We start from the raw sequence: 7935 nt of genomic DNA on the forward strand, positions 1-7935 counted from the left end.
GCCATGGAGATAATGTTATGGAGATCCTCAGACAGTGAGCGGAGGCCATCACTATGACCCTACCCAGCAGGAGTGCTGCATTTTATGCTCCCTACTTTCTCCAGTGAAGTTAGTACCTAGGCTTTGGATTTACTGTAAATGAAATTTTGTATCCACAATAACTAACTCATCTTCAGTCAAAATAAAGAAATGTTTTCCTGTTGAGTTCAATAGGAGCAGGCTGGAGCTCATGCTGACCTGATAGCTCTGAGGTGACCTGAGAGCGGCCTTTCAGTATCTGAAGGGGAGCTACAGAAAGAAGGTGACAGACTCTTTAGCAGGGTCTGTTATGACAGGGGATAAGGAATAAGGTATATTGCATTAAGAGAAAAGAAAACTATGAGGAAAGGGTGAATACTTTTGCATACTGGTAGCACTAAGGAAAGGAAGAAGAGTGTGTGTTGTATTTATGGTGATAGAAACACAGAGTGCTACTTATGGAGAGATGAGCAATAAACGAGAGAAATGAACGTGCACACACACACACACACCTCTTTTTCATGATGGACTCCATACAAATAACGAGATTCCATTCTTGTCCTGAAAGCCTCACAGCCCAGCATGAAGTCCAAGGCATCAGACAAAATGAATGTTGTGCAAGAAAGCCAAAACCAAGATGCTTATATAATTTTGTGCATTCTACATCATCTGATTGACCCAAAACTCTTCAAACATTCAGGGTTTTTAAACTGGAGAGATGAAAGGGTGAGAAGAACGTTGATAAGCTTCATCCAATCCAGGAAAGGCTGGGACGGGTTGCCCTGACAGGCTGCAGCATCCCTGTTTTCAGCACCCAACTTGCAAAAGCCACGAGCACCCCAGTGCGAATTCAGTGTGGTCCTGCTTTGGGAAGAAACTTGGACCAGAGAACCCTCGTGGGCCCTGCTGCCACAGGGATGCTCTGGTTCCTTAATTCTGTACAAGTTGTAACTCCATATGTGTGCCAAGCACTATCTCACTAATATTAATTAGTGCCTGCACTTTTCTAACTGAAGTGCACCTTGGCAAGAGGTTTGTCTCCGATCTACCACAGGGGTACAGGACTGATGAATTTAAAACAACCGAGTCAAAAAAAAAAAAACTGGTGAGGATGCCATTGAATAGATAGCATTTACTGGGGGGGAAATGAAGAAAGAAGAGAGATGGAAAAGCAAGCAGTTTAAAAAATAATTGTTATTTCCTGTTTCAGATTATTTCATATTAGCTTTGCTCTCCATGTAACTTTAACATTTTGATTTGCCTTTCCAATTCTTATATCTTTTATCTGCTCTCTGTGCTCATTCTTTCAACTCTCAACCATATCTCTTAGTTCTGTTTTGTCTTGTTTTGGTTTTTTTTTTCCTGTCTGGCTACAGAGACGCTGTAAAAGAAAAACCAGATAAAATAGAAGAATAATGAAAGTGGATGTCCCCTCTGGTGAGATCCAGAATTCCTCAGCGGAGAATATATGACCTTCTTTTATTTTTGACAGTTGAAAGCTCTCTTTAAGAATATCATTTCAGTCTAATTTTATACAGCAAGCATGTTAGATGTCTTTTGAAAGTACTTCCATCTTCTGTTGTTTTTAGAAACCCATTAATTTGCAGCCCAACTAGTCCCAGTTGCTCAGCTGGATACTGGAGATTTGGCATAGCCTGCTGTGGTGAGTCACCCTCCTGTTGCCCCTTGCAGTCCAAAGATGCAGATCAAGCATAGATGTAGATGTGTGCAGCACCAATGGAAGACTCAACACAACAAAATGCATCTTTATACCTCTTCTTATGGTCACCCCACGTGAGCCTTTCTTTAACAGCTAGAACTGCAGATGAATACCGTGCTTTCCTCTGCTAGATCTGATTGCATTTATTTATTTTCCGTCCTTCCAAAGCCAGTGGATGCTGTGGGTGCCTTGTCTGTAAGATGGTGGTGCACAGCCAGCAGTGGTCAAGGTCGCAGTGGTCACACATTACGTCAGTTGTGCCTATTGAAGTTAACTGCATTTCCTTCAAGTACTTTAGTTGGAGCACATGGCTGAGCTCTGCTGCTTCTTTTTCTGTACTGAGGTCACTTTGACTGTTTCAATCTATTTATGTTTTCAATTTCCATTTTTTTACTGAAAGCATTGTAGGCTGATCAGGAATTCCACATTTTCAAGGGGCAAACTGAAAAGTGATTTCCTGCCTAGAAGTTTTGGTTGCGTGTTTTCAGAAACATACCTTATTTCGTTCTGATACAGAATTATTCAGACTAAGTAGTTAACACCAAGTAGTTCTGTTTCCGGCAGCCGCTGGTAGAGGCCTGAAAATGCTCGTGCAAGCACCGCCATCACAAAGTTCATATCAGAAACTCCAAAGAGCTCCTTCTCTGTTATCTTTGCGTACATTAATTTTTATCACAGGAGATGATTTTTGCAAACATTAACATGAGGGCTGCTCCAAAAGTAATGCCTCCTATTTTAGGCTGTTGGCCCGTGACGTCAGAGGCGGATGTTGGTGGGATGGCAGCAAAGGCTGAACCTCGCCACCAATATGCTGTTACATTTTGTTGCTGTGTCACAGATGGCAGCAGAGAGGCGGTCTCACACAATGGTGTCTGACATGGAAGTGCATATGGAGCAAAGGTGTGACACTGAAGTCCTCCATGTGGAAAAAATGACATGAATTGACACTTGCTGTGTGCTGATGGAGTCCAACCAGTGGGTGTGAGCACAGTGAGGGGTGAGTGCTGCGTTTCAGCAGCAGCAAAGGCAACAGCGGGTCTCCTCCGCTGGTGCATAGTTTTCCTCAGGAAAATGTATTAAAATCAGAAAGCTGTGAGAAACATGAATGTATTGCCTTTCATCTTTCTCTCCAGTCACCCCTCAGGACAAAGGGAGCCTGGAGTTGCTTGCCTCCTTGTTAGCTGGTACGCTCAAGGCAATAAACGGGGGGAATTACAGGCAGCACTTTATCAAATGCTTTTCATCAGTGAACTCCCTCTCTACCTGTCACGACGTGTAATTGTATTAACAGAAACTTGACCCAGGTACACTAGGAGCCTGAAAGCCTGAAAGGTGGGGTGCAGCTCTCAAATTAAAGATGAGTGATGTGCATGTTATGTTTTAAATGCACGTTAGCATATCTGAAAGTGAACGTGCTTATAAAAAGGCAACATTTTGTCAACGATCCTGCGGGAACTGTGTGAGCAGAACTCAGAAAGGTTTTGCTGTGTGATATGAATGGACAGGAGGAAAGATTCGTGGTGAATGCACATGGGCTGTACGTCTGCATTAGAATTTCCTGCCGTGGAACTGTGCGCTGGCACAGGATTTAATAAAAGTCAACAAGACTCTGCTAACAAGGCTTACTACACAAACAAGCTCTGATAAGTGAAAAAAATAACTACTGGGATACATCTTTTAAATTAAATATGAAATATTCATAAACTCATTTTGTATTTTTATACTACTCTATTACGTTATTGGTATGGTAAATTGCTTTTGTTTACCGGCTACCCAAATCATACATTTCCAAATGCATTAAGTTGTGATCCATTTTTTTTAAATGGGTAGAACTGGAGGAAATAACCTCAATTTAAACTCACATTTTAAATAATGTTATCAACTAATTGAAATATTTATATGATGAAAGGCCAAGATTTAAGAAATCTTTATTTCGACTTTACCTTTTTCACTGTGTTCAATGAAAAGTTCTGGTGTAAATACTGATGAAATAGAGGAATGCTAAATGCATTTCAATTTTTGTGTTTCATGCCCTAGCATTCAACTTTGAATGCATAACCAAGACAGTTTCTAGCTTTAAAAAAGGAAGCGAGAGAAGAAAACCTCAAAAATTTGCTGTTAAATTAGAGGAAAAAAATGTCTTGTAGTTACACTGAAGAAATTTGAATACAGTTTCTGTTTGCAGTTTCTGTAAAATTTGCTGCTTTATTCTTTTTAAAAAATAATACAGGAAAATAGAAAATCTGAAAAATGCAAGAAGAAATTGTGGCGGTACTATCATTCTCACAGATTATTGAAAAAGCAAGCAAACATTTTTGTATCATTTACTGCAAATGTAAGGCGTTTATTATCTTTTAATCAGGAATGAGCACGCTTTTTGAAGTAGAATGAGGTTCAGAATCTAATCCACATAACCCACGTTACACAACCTTTGACATTAGCATACTGACTTTACAAGTCACGTGTAGTTCACAGGCAGAATTTAAACTGTTTTATGGGGCAGCATCTTCTGACGGCTTATTTTGGTCAGGATGGTTGATAAGAGATTTTAATGCTGTGTACAGGTGGTGAATGTTCCAGCAGCTTGCACTGAAGTTCTAGCTCTTCTTTGGTACATTTATTCACTGACATAGTGTATTATTCATTCTCTTTTTAATTTACATTTCCTGTGATGTCTCTAACAGGAACTCTCTAACCAGTCACTCCTTTATCCATATGTCAAGCAAACATTCATTTTACAGTCACAGTGGAAATCTGTCTTCTGACCAGGCCATACATCTTTTAAACACCACGTTGTGGGCATTTCCCTGTTTTCCTGTCTTCTTCCATAGAATGTCACTGGTGTGTTCCCTAGGCCAGGGATGGATGGAACACACTCAATTTTGCGTTTTTGTACTCAGTTCATTTTGTTTCAGTGGACATACTTAAGCCTTCTCAGTATTGCTTAAGCTGACAGAGTATACAGCTCACTAATTTTCTCCAGAAAATAATCTATTTTTTAGCCTCACTGGTTTTCATTCAAGTACTAAAATGCTGCTTTTTAGCTAAATTTTCCTGGCACATTTGATTCTGCTGATCACTTCTCTCAAAGACTCCTCTTTGATTCCCATGCTTCCATTCCAGTGATTGTGCTCTCACGTTCCTGGTCATTGTGCTGTTGGATTTTGTGTGGAATTTTCCTTCATCCTCCTTTAGCATCTCCTGTGATTTCTGCCCTTGTGAGACCCCTCCTGCAGTACTGTGTCCAGGCCTGGGCCCCCCAGCACAAGAAGGATGCAGAGCTGTTGCAGCGGGTCCAGAGGAGGGCACAAAGATGCTCAAAAGGCTGGAGCACCTCTCCTGTGAGGAAAGGCTGAGGGAGCTGGGCTTCCAGGACTTGAGCTTATAAGCAGGAGGGGGAGCGACTTTTTACATGGTCTGATAGTGATAGGACAAGGAGGAATGGCTTTGAATGAAAAGAGGAGAAATTTAGGTTAGATGTTAAGAGGAAATTCTTCACTCAGAGGGCAGTGAGGCCCAGGCACTGCTGCCCAGAGAGCTGTGGGTGCCCCATCCCTGGAGGTGCCCAAGGCCAGGTTGGATGGGCCCTGGGCAGCCTGAGCTGGTGGGGGGGCTCTGAGGTCCCTTCCAACCCAAGCCGTTCTGGGATTCTATGATTTCTGTTCATTCTTGCTCTACATCTTTGCTGAAAATCTAGTGTTGTCCTTGCACGATTTATTCACTGACATGGACAGTTAGGTGTCTGCCCAGAGCCAGAAGTTAATTTCTGTTCTGTGGTGTATAATTAGCACCGTGTCTAAGCATCGCTGCACTTTTAGGATGCTACCTGTAAGACATTCCTTGCTTGGTAGCAATTCAACAAACACTTCAGGCTAAAACTCTGATCAACAATGTTATGAGAAAGAAAGTAAACTGTATTTATATATATTTAATGCTATGCCTCTGTGCCAGCTAATCTGTTAGAGAAAGAAAAAGACAGAGCCTGTGTTTTGTTCCCTACTTTCCTTAGGTTTCATTGCGGTGTGCTAGACTGCTGCCAGCATCCAGGGAACAGGATTATTATTCTTGTCATGTGGATATTTTCTTCCCTCTGCTGACTGAGAGCTACAAACTTGTCAGACAGAAAGCCTGATATATTTGTGCCTTTGTCTTTTTAAAATTCACCCATGGCGAATGTTACATGTGCTCAACCAGGGAAAAATATCTTTCTTTATAAAGAAATTAGGTGCGTTCCCCAAACAGCATTTCTAACGGACCATTTCCCATATATTTTTCTAGCTCTGGCTGTGGGGATTGCAAGCTGGCAGGCAGCAGTGGAAGGACGATTCATGTTTCATATCTACAAGGCTGAACATTTTGCTTCTCTTCAGGAACAGCAGGGAAAACACAGACTGAGATAGCTGGTAATTGACCGATGATTTCACTTGACCTGGAGGATCTGTGATTGTTGGAAGGTTTAAGGCCTCCAGAATCAACAAGTATAAGAAGTGAATGCTAATCATGCTCACACCAAAGGCAGCAATGTAATATCTTCTTGCTTCATTGGATGCAATTGTACCAACAGCTACTGAGGTAAAAACTCATATACATATATATATACACATATATATATATAAAACTAAGTAAAAATAATTATTTTCCAAAGTGAATTGGAAAATTTAAACATTTCTATATTAAGTTGAAGAGAGTTTTTACTCCTGCCTTTTATCTGGTCTTCCATTTCCACGCTGGTGCGTGAGGCTTTTTTCTTTTTTTTTCCTTTTAAAGGCACATGCTTTCTTTCCATATTTCCCCAAATGATGGCTGTTTCAGCTGCTTTTACAAGTGAAAATGAAGAATGCATGCAGATGCCCCGGATGGGAAGAGAGTTTTCTCTGTCTTCCCTTCTGGTCCAATAAACATTGATTTATAAAATGTGGAACAGATCCCAGAGGACTCTAGAATATTCAGTAGCTTGGTAATATGGCAATGATGCAGGCTATGGGCTCAAATATCTGCTCTACATCATACAAGCACACGTGACTTGAACTATGATCACTTTGATGCCTCTTTATTGGCAGGTTTCTCCCCCATTTCACCAAGATGAGAAAACTGTGCATGGGCTACCAGAGGATATCACCTGGACAAAATGAAGACATCGAGTAAAGACGGAGGATAGCAATGTACCCTTGAGAGCTGATCTAATCTGAATACAAAAACGTGCTTTGTAAAGAGCACTTTCGTTCCGATTTGAGCTGGGGAAAAGGCCAGCTCGGAGTATTCTCTTCCACCAGTGGGTGTGGTAAGACTGTGGATTTTGCTGTCAGGAATTGCACCATGACTGAAGAATATCAGCACAGGAGCTACGTTTGCTCCTCAGAGACTAGAACTTAATACAAAAGCGAGTACTCCTGTGCACAGGAAGAGGAGGCACTTTTCACTGTTCCGTTTGTTTTACAGCACTGTCACAGTCTCTCCCTCTGCCAGGGGCAGCTTTATTTCACCAGAAGACCAATGAGCTCCCTCCTGACACAGCCTGATACACGGTGCCCCAAAACACTGAAGAAAGAAACAGACTTTTCCTCTATCGGCCTTCAGAATTTTTACTGGATAACCCAGTCACTGTTGATGTTTTGCCGTGAGTGAGAACACTGAGACTTGCTACTCGCACAAGTCCATTAGCCAGCGATTCCTGAGTGCAGATCTCCGGGCAGTTAGTTCCTCAGTGTGTGCTGCTCCTTTCAATTCTAAGCTGAGAGGCAGTTCTGTGTATCATGTAAAACACGGTAACCTCGAGTACCTCACTATGCTTTCATGCTCTTCCATAGCATAATTTATTGCCATTTTATATCAGATCACTTGAGGTTTTTTTTTTCTTACTGTGCTGTTTTTTGCTCCTGTGCTTATTGAAAGTTTCATGCGTCGTTTACTTAATAAAAAAAGGTGCTGGGATGAGGAAAAAAATCTGCCCAGAAATGCCATGGTTTTGCAATGTAGGTCTGGCGGACAGAGCCAGAGTCACAGGCCGAATATAAGGAGCGTGCTCCGGACCAGGGATATCTTTTCCACGCGGCCCAGCTGGACTCAGCCCCCGAGACAAGGGGCGGGCAGCTCCCAGTTGCCGAGCGTGCCCAAGTCGAGCCGGAGTTCGGGAGGCTCAGCGGGCGGCTACACGCAGTCCCGCCCAGCCCCGCCAGCCCGCCGGGCGCTCCCCGGGG

General features: G+C 42.2%; 1 long non-coding RNA gene across 12 annotated transcripts in view; it reads left to right on the forward strand.

The window, feature by feature from the left end:
* LOC110395609 overlaps positions 1–7929 on the forward strand; it is a 48152-nt gene extending 40223 nt beyond the window's left edge. For all 12 annotated transcript variants that reach the window (XR_002436507.1, XR_002436512.1, XR_002436508.1 and 9 more), the window contains 2 exons: positions 6017–6310; positions 6799–7929. This is a non-coding gene — a long non-coding RNA (uncharacterized LOC110395609). The remainder of the gene's footprint in view (positions 1–6016; positions 6311–6798) is intronic.

This window comes from Numida meleagris, chromosome 3 (assembly GCF_002078875.1).
Source record: "Numida meleagris isolate 19003 breed g44 Domestic line chromosome 3, NumMel1.0, whole genome shotgun sequence".
Lineage (NCBI taxonomy): Eukaryota > Metazoa > Chordata > Aves > Galliformes > Numididae > Numida > Numida meleagris.